Source organism: Limulus polyphemus, unplaced genomic scaffold (assembly GCF_000517525.1).
Source record: "Limulus polyphemus unplaced genomic scaffold, Limulus_polyphemus-2.1.2 Scaffold2761, whole genome shotgun sequence".
Taxonomy (NCBI): Eukaryota; Metazoa; Arthropoda; class Merostomata; order Xiphosura; family Limulidae; genus Limulus; species Limulus polyphemus.
In genome coordinates, this window is record NW_013668371.1 from 21739 (window position 1) to 33699 (window position 11961).

The window sequence follows — 11961 nt, forward strand, 5'->3', positions numbered from 1 at the left end:
GTTAAAGAAACGATTTCATTCTCTTACGCTGGAAACCAATAACACAGTATTTGTCGCAAATATTACGTATATTCAAATCTACAGTGATTATAATTTACCGAAGCATCAGTTAGATACCCTTGCTGTTTACAATATTTTTGGCCCAATAATATCTAAGGAAGTTTGGCCAGCTCAAGATACAGGGGCAAGTCCTTTACCATTGTGGTAAAAAAAAATAGCCACCATTAAAAATGGGAGAAATCGGTAAGACAAAAAATGTCTAGTGCCTTACCTGCTCGTGAGAACAAGATTAATTGTCATAAAATACTGTTAAATTGCGTTTTAAGCTAACTCAAACATGTTAAATGTTTCAAAACGGTCATTGATTATTTGCCCCCCCCCCTCAATTGCACAGCGGTATGTCTACGGAATTATACCGCTAGAAACCGAGTTTCGATACCCGTGGTGGGCATAGCACAGATAGCCCTTTGTGCTTAATAATATACACTAAACACCGTCATTGATTATTTAAATATTGTGTGTTATTGGCTAAAATAAATCCAAAAACAGCAAACATTGGCATGCAAAGGTGAAATTGTGCTGATACACACAGATATTCAATTCAGGGGCCTATAATTTGATCTGCTTGCTTTTCGTTTAACTTGCATGCCTTCTATAGTACCACCAGGAAACAGACATGTAACAACTTGTAGAATCTGGACAGTCATTAAATATTCTTCAAAGGAAGTAATAAATGATCAAATGACATTAAATTTTGTTGGCAACACGAGAACGAGGAGAAGTTATTTAGCAATATCCATGTTAATCATTATTCAACCAATCGGGTAGTTCCATCTGTTTGTGTGATTTGTATGATTAGTCAAGAATGATAAATTTATCCAAATGACGCCCTTTATTGGCCGATACGCTGATACTAGTGCGTAAAAAGTCTTTTTTTTTGTCATGTAACGGAATGGAAAAAAAAAGAGCCTGAAATAACTTTATAGTTATAAAATGTTTAACTTAGTTGCCTGTTTGATATATATATATTTGTATCTTTAAAGCCATCAACATAATGAGTATTATTGTAAAAAAATCGACACATATCAGTACCGGCACTTTTTTTTGTTGAGAATTTTACCTTTGCTGCAATAGCAATAAACTAGGAATAGTGTACTCCTACCGTTTAGGATATAGTTGCCACAACAACAAACGGGTAAATAAATACAGTTACCTAATGTCACATTGATACCAATGCCATGTAACGTTTTCGCCACAAGTCATGCAGGAAAAGTCCTAAAGTATTATTCAAAAAAATGTAAAAGTTGTTTCTAGTTAAGCATAAAGATACATCATCGGCTATCTGTGTTGTGCCCATCAAGGGTATCGAAATCCGGTTTTTAAATGGTCTTTCGTTACTGAAGATCCATCAGGCTTTTTAAGTCAACAAAATATTAAAACCAGTTATTAACCCACTTTAAAGGCCTCATAGATGGACAGGTGGTTTTACTTTCGCTCGGATGTAGTTCGTGAATTCCAGTGCAAGAAATTCCCTGGAGTGTCATAACATTTAATGGCATCGTAGAGCGAACCTTTAACCTTCCCATACGCAGCCCTATCTATGTGGTGAACACGTAAGCATAATTTCCCTTATTTATTTATGTATTGTCTGTTACTAACCGGCTTAAATGGCCATTTTCAATATCCTCCAGGCCCCATCTGTCCTTAGCACTCTTGTTATACTGGCCACTTTAAATCAGCTCGTGCCTCACCCGTTTGTTACTTAGTATTTATATCGATCCCATCATGCTCCAGTATGGTATATTTCTCGGAATTTGGTGATGAATGCTAGAAATTTTTGGATATTTCCTCCTTTTTTTTCACACACCTCGATAGTATTGCAATAATAAAGTAATTATTAACCGTACTTAAACCTTAGTTGCCGATGTGTCATGAGGAATCTTGCGGGTGGTCAGTATAACAAATGTGCAAAGGACGGGTAAGGGCCATAAGGTATAACACATCGGTGAGGTCATGGGGAGACTGAAGATGGTCAACGCAACAGGAGAAATTTTTCAAAGATCATTATAAGAAATAAAATTTATGATGATGCATTCTACATAAGTTAAAATGTGCGATGTTTATAGTTTCTGTGGCATACATTAAAATTAACTGGTTTCCAACATTAATTATTTTAGGCTAATTCTAAAACATACTATTTGGTTTATGGTGATGTTCGTAACAGACATCTGACTCAACAGGAACAAATTGTATTCCCATGTTCACTTTCTAGACGTTTCAGCCTGTCAAGCTTCATTATCACCAATGACAATCTTAATGTCGCTCACTATTTTTGATAAGTGATTTATGACTTCTGTGAAGGTTTAGAGTCTGGCCATTATTGTTCTTACAATACCAATGACATGTAAATAAATCCAAGCGTAATAACTCTGAATACCACTCTGTTTGTGTTTTGAGGAGAGGTTCAGGTAGGAAATGTCATGTCAATTTAAAAAAAGAAAGAAAAAGATGGCTGCTTAAGCTTTGGTGGTATTCTATTTCACAATTTTTTCCAACAATTCTTAATGCCTTGTTTTGTTTGTTTTTTTGTCATGAAATTATGTTTTTGAAAATCAGCCAATCACGAAGGCCTATACAGATGCAAAGCGATCTAGGTTTGAAAAAACATTTGAAACACACAACCATAAAGGTTTTTTTTTGTTTGTTTGTAATCAAGCACAAAGCTACACAATGGACTATCTGTGCTCTGCCCACCTCGGGTATCGAAACCCGGATTATAGCATGTCCGCAGACATATCGCTGTGCCACTGGGGGGGGGGGCGCCATAAAGGTAAAAAAAAAGGTGTATGAGAGAGGTATACCTGTTACTGATATCATTAATATCATTCGTTATATATTAAAGGTTTTATATGGATCTTCAAGTCTTTCCTGTAACCTATAGCTTTCGTAGTAAGTAGTACATTACTGTTTCGTTAGAAAGCCTATGTTATCAATTAAGATAAAGTAATTGAAACTCAAGCACACACACACACAAAATATTTGAAGTAAAACACACTATGGATAATCACATAATCTTCGTTCTATTAGTATGGATAATCACATAATCCTCGTTCTATTAGTATGGATAATCACATAATCCTCGTTCTATTATTATGGATAATCACATAATCCTCGTTCTATTATTATGGATAATCACATAATCCTCGTTCTATTAGTATGGATAATCACATAATCCTCGTTCTATTAATATGGATAATCACATAATTCTCGTTTTATTAGTATGGTTAATCACATAATCCTTGTTCTATTAGTATGGATAATCACATAATCCTCGTTCTATTAGTATGGATAATCACATAATCCTCGTTCTATTAGTATGGATAATCACATAATTCTCGTTCTATTAGTGTGGATAATCACACAATCCCCGTTCTATTAGTATGGATAATCATATAATCCCCGTTCTATTAGTATGGATAATCACATAATCCTCGTTTTATTAGTATGAATAATCATATAATCCTCGTTCTATTAGTATGGATAATCGCATAATCCTCGTTCTATTAGTATGGATAATAACATAATCCTCGTTCTATTAGTATGGATAATCGCATAATCCTCGTTCTATTAGTATGGATAATAACATAATCCTCGTTCTATTAGTATGGATAATAACATAATCCTCGTTCTATTAGTATGGATAATCTGATAACAAAGTTTAATTTCCGGTATAAATGCTGGGTAACTCTGCTCAATCTGCGCAAGCGCAAACATATGTTAAATAAAAGGTGTCTTCAAAACTGGTTTTTGTTCCAGAGTAAGCGTGACTTAGAACAATCTTTGAAATAACTTTTCCCCTCACTTGAATACTGTTTCTGTAGGTCAAGCTCATACAAAGTCTAGTTTGTTCAAACTGGAACAAAATGTATTATCACTACACCACGATTGGCTTGACCTACTTGTCGTATTTTAAAACGGTTTTTTCACTTCCTCCACAGACATCATATCGGTATTCTCGTGAGTGCCGAGACACAACGTGGCTTTCTTGAGTATTGAAACAGTAATCCTAATAGCGCGGGAAGAATTTCGCCTCATCAACGTAAGCAAAGTCATCGAAGTCACAACAAAATCAGGTTAGACGTGTATTTATTTTCTACTAACGCAATTCAGTATTTAAAAAAACTTTAAATAGCATCCAGCTTTAGAATTTTGTTACGATTGTCATGGGTTATGTTTTAAATAGATTATATATTCTGTAATTCTAATAACAAACGTATTTGTTTAGTAAGTAAAAAAACAAACAAACAAACAACTCTTCTTCATCCTTTTATCCCTCGAGTCTCGAGCTGGTAACGATGGTAACGTTTTATTATTTATTATGTACATTATTATGTATTATTTATCATTCCTAGAAAATAAGCATCGTTATAGCGGATTTTACTTTATATATATATATATACACACAATTTACAACCAAAACACTCACCAGTAAGACTCACCTGTGGATGTGAATGATTATATTCGGGATTTATTCAAAACTACTCAGTAACATTCTAGTGTTTTAGTGTTAGTGCCAAAACAAGAATCATATAAATAAATATACATATGATATATGTATATATAACTATAAGAAATTCAGGCAGATTGTTTCGTAACTAACGAAATATGTTAATTTGTATTAATGTAACAAAAATTTATGAACTTACAACAGTTGAACACTAATAAACACAACTTTATATTATGTAAGAGGTTGTCGTGTTCTGATTACGTGACTTCGATTTTTTTCGGTTAAAGTATATCACTGGTTATTTTTTGTAAACGTATGTTGTAGATCAACCAATAAGCTTCATCGTGTGGTTTATGATGAATGGTGTTACTGGTGGGTATTTTGCACAAAATCTTTTTTTTTTTTCGCCCCATTTTAGGATGATAACTTAGAAGGGGTTATTGTTACCAGGGCAGTAAGATTTAAAAAAAAAATCTAGAATTCTACATAACTTGACTATTTGTTACTTCAGATATGTATCTTATAACAGGTTACTTATTCAGGCCAAGTAGGCACGGAATTTCCAACCAAAAGCTATATATGAAACATATTTTTTATTTTTGTAAAATACAGTGCGAGTTATTTATCGATTTTAATAGAATCCAGTCAAATCTTCCTATTGGACAATATGTTATAAACATTCTTTAATGATCAAATAATCAAAGTACCAGTATGTATAAATACTGGCTTCAAGTGTTCTATATAACTGAAAACCAGATCAGTTCACCAAGCCTTTTGACATTCACTGTAGCTCGTAAATATATATAAAAAAAAACCTCTAGCGCAGATTTAAGTTAATAATTATAGTTTAATTTATAAGACAAATGTTCAGGCACAATTCAATATAATGCTGGAAAAAAAAAACCACAACAAAAACACGCTAGAAACTGTACTTGACCTTTTCAAGCTATTTTTAAACTGTTTAAAACTAAGTTCTTAATTTTGCGAAACCCTTAAGGGCACAGTTTAGACTCGGTTGAAACTTGTTTTTTTTTCGCAATGGTTTCGTATCCCTTAGGCTAAACAGGTTTAAAATGACAATGTATGTTTTCAAGGCACAGTTCACGCGTACAAGGTACACATACTACGAAACGTTTCCAAGCAAAGTTCAGAGTTGTTTATTTTAAAATAATGTCACAACCCTAAATGAGTAAGGTACAATATATCTCATTTTTACCTTGACTTGGGGATCGACGAAGGCTTTTCAATTCCCGACGGGCGTTTCGTAATATTCACTCGAAATTCTTTAGGTGTACTTATTAAAACTAGTACCAGTCAAGCAACAACAACAACAACAACTAAAAAGTATTTTGATAAGTGTGTCAACGTGAGTACATTTTGTTCCTGGTTAATTAAAATGTATATTATAATATTATATTTCATATTATCTTAGGAAAGACTAAAGTAAAGGGAACATAATACAATTTACGATGTTCGTTTTATTTGTTTTTTGAACTTCGCGCAAAGCTACACGAGGGCTATCTGCGCTAGCCGTCCCTAATTTAGCAGTGTAAGATTAGAGGGAAGGTAGCTAGCCATCGCCATCCACCACCAACTCTTAGTGTTACTCCTTTTACAATTTACGAAGAAACAAAGTTAGAGCAGTATGCGTGATTCGAATGTAGACATAGATAAACAAAACAAAAATTTACAATATTACTTCGACGGCAAAATAGAAACAAAGAGGCCTAACCCTGATTTATAAAACATTCCCACGTTGTATTTAAATTGGATTATTAAATGTTTAATAATATCTTTTTCATTACGAAATGGTATTTTACGAAACTACTCCATCATCTAGTTTAAGTGTGAAGACTCTACGCACCATGTTTTGCATATTAGGTTCAGGGAATTAACGAGATTTTAAATGATAAAGAGTTTTTAATATTGAATTGATATGACAGTTGCACAGTTAATGAACAGTCAGGATTGCTGTAGTAGCTTGATCTGTAGTTGTGTATTCAATTGATCCACTTATTGCAGGGAAGTTCAGAAACTATTGCAATGGTAAATAGTGAATAACTTTGAACTTCATTTTATTTCACATACCAAGGTTGCAAGAAATTAATGTTTTTTTTTTTTCTGTTTTTTGTTGAGGAGAGAGAGGTATCTATACTATCATTCTGCTTGTTTGTATGTACGACCGCTACGCTTTCTGACCGAGAACCTGCGGCATAAGCATGCATAGTTAGAATGTTTCCCCAAGAAAAACCGCGCATGCGCATTATTCACTCGACGACAAACTGCCTGCCTGCGGCAGAGAGCTGCAAAGCTCAGTGATAAAGTCGCTACAATTGCTGTATGAAACAAGAACTAACAACAAAAGGGGAATGTAAATATACTTTACTAACCATTTTGTACAACAGAATATTAAAATCTTATCAAAGTTTTTAAAAAAAGGTTTGACGTTAGGTCGTAGAATAACATTATAAGTTTATTTATCGACAGTATTAAGTTTAGTCCTAATTAAACTCAAGTAAAAAAACAACGTACACAAGTTACAGTGTTAATTTATATCTTTATCGAACTTAGGCCTAACATAAGTTAAAGTTTTATAAAGTAGGGCCTTATATACAAGTGGATTTACACATTCCGTTGTCTACGATTACAATTCGTTTGTATTGTGCTAGAAAGGTTATATTTAATGAAGTACTGTTATGATAAAGATACTAATTTGGCCGGAAATGTTTTGCGGGTCTCTGCTAGTTTTTCATAATGTTCTAATCTTTTGTGATGAAAGAAGTACTAGTGTTAGTATATTCAACCAGAACGGCATATTATAAGATACATGGGTAAAAACAGTAAGTTCAGTGATCCAGTGGTAGGGCAACTAGTCAGCAGCACCCGCCGCTTACCTTTAACCAAATAGTAGCATCGACTCTACAACTTTAAGTTGCATAAAATGTGGAGCGTGTTCATTGGCACATCGTTGGCTCAAACCTTGGACCTTTGAGCTCCAGCCCGACATGCTAATCACTAGGCCATACCCAACCCATTATGCTAAAAGAGGCTGGCTATATTATTTTGGGTGTGATGAATACTCATAAATTGCAATGAATCATCAGCTTTGTTCCCTGGCTGTCATTGACATTGTGATGTAAGCCATGAATATCATATAGATCTTGTAGAGTCAGCTATAATTATATACCATTGTAAGTGTAAAATAGTATTTTACTAAATGTTTTACACACGTAGGGAAATGACTTGGATTTGGAGAATTGTTAAATTCTCCCGTTAGGAAGGGCGGAAACTATGGTGATCATTCATGTTTGAGAACATTTTATACTTTCATTAAACGTTTATTATATTTGCCATAAACGACCTTATAACACAAAAATGTTGTTTATATTTAATTTCACGCGTACGCGAGCGCATCTTTTTAATGAGGCAAGCTAGCGAAAAACCACATAGGAAAGAATATGTGACCGCCATAGCATCAAGAGCAAAGCACCTAGAAATCTGAAATTTTGCACCCATACTAAGTGGACCTTGAGGGCGTGCACCTGGGTATTATTATTATATTATCAAATTAGCAAAATTTATGGCTTCATCTAAAATTCAGCAGTTTTAAGATTGTCGATTATAAACACGAGTAATTCGTTTTTATACTGTTCCTTTTTAATAAGTACATACGATGGTGTTGTCCCATGGGGTCGCGAGTGGGAGCGCCGCCCCCATACTTCAAGTGTAGATTATTTCCCGTGTTGATTTTAACCGATGGGATTGTGTTCATGCCTCTAATATGAAATACGTAGAATGAACTTTTCATCATTAGCTCCGTGGCCACGGATATACTGCTGCTTTATAATAGCAATGGTTTTTCAATTTTTAATCAATTACTAAACACTGTAGCCATATATTAAATAACCAATTTGACAGTTAGCTGTTCTCTCTGAGCGGAGAGGTTAAGGGAGATCGTGGGTACCCCTTACTTCAAAATATAGCATTACATCACTGACTACATACATCAGTTTCAAGTAGATGACCGTTTATTCGTCTTGACCGGTACTTTGGCCACGCAGTGGACAGTCATTATCTATTCCACCTCCTTGGTATTATGAATGCTTGTTTGATGAAACGGATGTATGTTTGTACAGCACAGTTTGGGTGATGTGCGCGCGTTTTACTGTTCGTCGTGTCACAACAACCTAAACGTGACCCCTATCAAGGTGTTGTCCATGAATAATAGTCTGTGAAAACTTCTTCGCGAATGTGAATTCTAATACTATAGTATAGGAAAAACACAGCCCAGAAAAAATTCACATCTAATCACATGTAATATTTTCTGGCCAACTTCAAGTAGGGGTAACAAGTATTGAAAGGGGGGAGGGACTGTGTTTTTATTTCCATTATTATCTACATGTTTTATTAAGATCATTCACTTGATTGTCCCCTTTTTAAAGTTGTTCCTGAAATATTTGACAGAATTCTTCTTGTGTTTTTGTGATATTGGGTAATTTTAATGTGAATCTGAGAATTTCATTTTGATTGTGTTGTAGTTTATTAACAAAGTAGGACAAACATGTTTTATTACAGATCTGATAACCTGATGTAGGTCACGTGGATTTGGGTAATATTCACACACATGTATTAAAGAACAAAAACAACGTTAATGGTATACCATAAATATTTACATACGAGACTGTCTCCAGTCTCCAAATACAATAAAAATTGTTTTAATTAATAATTTTACTCTGTAAGGGTGAAATAAAACACTGGGAGACTGAGAGCAGCCTCGTGCATTCTGCATGTTTCGACATCATTAGGAGTAACATTCCCTCTAGTTTTTTCAGTGCGGAGTGAATTTTTTCATATGCATCAGTATTAAGGCAATGTGCGGGGGAGGGAGTAATTTTAGGCCATCGACCTTGTTGGATCATTAGGCCACATTACAATGCTACCAGTTGGTTATTTGGGCTTCGGGCCTATCGACTACCAGGGTAATTAAGGCCGTCAACGTGTTGAGACTCCTCATCATTACCGATCATTACTTTATCGGTTGTTGTGCAGCAGCGCAGCCTAGAGGGAACACTGATAACGAATAAGACAGCGAAACATGTAGTGTATGAAACTGTTTCCAATCCCACAATATTATATTTTATCTTTCTATAGTGTAAGATTATTTAGTAGTTGTTGATGGTTGTTATTAAGCACAAAGCTGCACAATGGGCATATATGTGCTCTGACCACTACGGGGATCGAAACCCGGTTTCTAGCGTTGTAAGTCCGAAGACGCCACTGGGGGATATTATTTAGTAAAACAATTTTTATTGTATTTTGAGATGTATTTTTAAATACGTCTGAGTGAAAACTCACTTAAATGTTGTCCTAATAATTTTGGTAAATTTGTTTGACGAAGCACCCACCATATTGCCTTACAGAATATTAAAAAAATATTGTACTGTAAATATTATTGATATGACATGTCCGGTTTAGTTTATTGTCGAATGTTATATAAAGAAATTTGGCTGAACTGGCTACCTGTAGCAACGTTCCATGGATATGGGGCCCGGCATGGCCAGGTGGTTAGGGCACTCGACTCGCAATCTGAGGGTCGCGGGTTCGAATCCCCATCACACCAAACATGCTCGTCCTTTCAGCCGTGGGGGCGTTATAATGTGACGGTCAATCCCCCCATTCATTGGTAAAAGAGTAACCCAAGAGTCGGCGGTGGGTGGTGATGACTAGCTCTAGTCTTACACTGCTAAATTAGGGACGGCTAGCGCAGATAGCCCTCGTGTAGCTTTGCGCGAAAATTCAGAACAAAAAAACAAACCAGTGAGTAGCCTAACGCGAATATCTGAAAGCAAACACTTGTACATATGGTTTAAGAATGGTTGATTTTTACACACATTTCACTATTTATAACTTTGTTTTAATGCAGTAAACATTTTGCTAATTAATATATTATTTATTCGTTTCCTTTCGAACTACGAATTTGATTTGATCGGTCTTGTGTGTCTGTCTTTATAAATGTTATTATTACTTCAGGAATTGTAACGCATCTTTATTGAACTAACATGTAACAAGTGTTTGTTTGTTTTGTTTGAAGTTAAGCACAAAGCTACACGATGGGCTAACTGTGCTCTGCCCACTACTGGTATCGAAACCCGGTTTCTAGCGTTGTAAGTCCGCAGACATGCCGCTGTGCCACTAGGGGGCAGGCAGTAACAAGTGTTGAAAGCTTTATCAAAAGCAACGACATTTTCTTCTAATGGTTTTGATAATAATAATAATAATAGCTACTGAGTAAAATATTAGGAGCCTAAACAGTTCTCATGATGCTTCCAGCAAGAGAAAATTCTCACAAAAGAAATGTATTTTGTGACTTTTGTTAAATTAGAAAACACTTATTTTGATTAAAAAAAAAAGAGAAACATAACAAATGCTGACACGCCACAACCGTGTCCCTCTATTCGCGCATAGTGATACTAGTCACGTGACCTCCGCTGACGCAACAGTACGTAATGATTAAAAACGTTCAAACAAGCGTAGGCGAGACTGTATTAATATCAAAAAGTCATAAAGGTGGTATTTAAATAAATTATAATAAAAGTACAGTAAGTCAGAATCTGTGGATTTTCAAATACGGTTTTTGCTGTGGTGAAACACTGCATCTACCTACGTATTAATCTTTTAAAAGTTACTATAAATATCTCCTTATGCTCAGGCTATGTTTACAGAGGTTGTAGAAAGACTCACGGTCTTCTAGGATTTGAGGCCATGTAGCAAACAGATTTTTAAATGATCTCAAACTTCCACCCGTTTAATCAACAATTATTCATACGCCTGGTGTGTTGTTTGTTTTTATTTATTAGAATCTCACCACTCAGATTAGAGAACTTTGTTATTATTCATCGTGACCTTGTTCTTAGTTTATAGTCGCCAGGATCTAATCGATTGGTGTCTAGGAAACGTCCAATAAGGTTGGGTTTTGTGAAGCTGTTAAAAGACAAAGTTGAGACACGGATTTGACGGCAACCTCTGTACTATTTTAGGGTTATTGATTTTCGGTTCGTAACACAGTTTTTGTTAAAGGCTAACATTTCGAATTTCAAAGTTACTTCTTACGACTCGCAACCTGATTATATCATAATAAATAATCTCAGAACCCGTACAGTGGTTTTGAAAGACAAACAGTGTACGGTGTTTACATACGTTATCTGGTGAAATTGGGACATAGTTAATGTGTTGCAACGTTCACATATACAACTTACCTGGATGTCGAAATGTTTGCTACAGTCGTTGACATCATTTTATCGTTTAACATGATTCGACCATTTAATTATCTGTTGCAAGAACGTTTACTTAACAATCATGTGACAGTATAACTTGTTTCTCAAGGATCTAAAGGAAGGAATTGTTGCGTCAGCGAGGTCACGTGACTAGTGTCACGCCCCCTGCTTTCTGGAAAT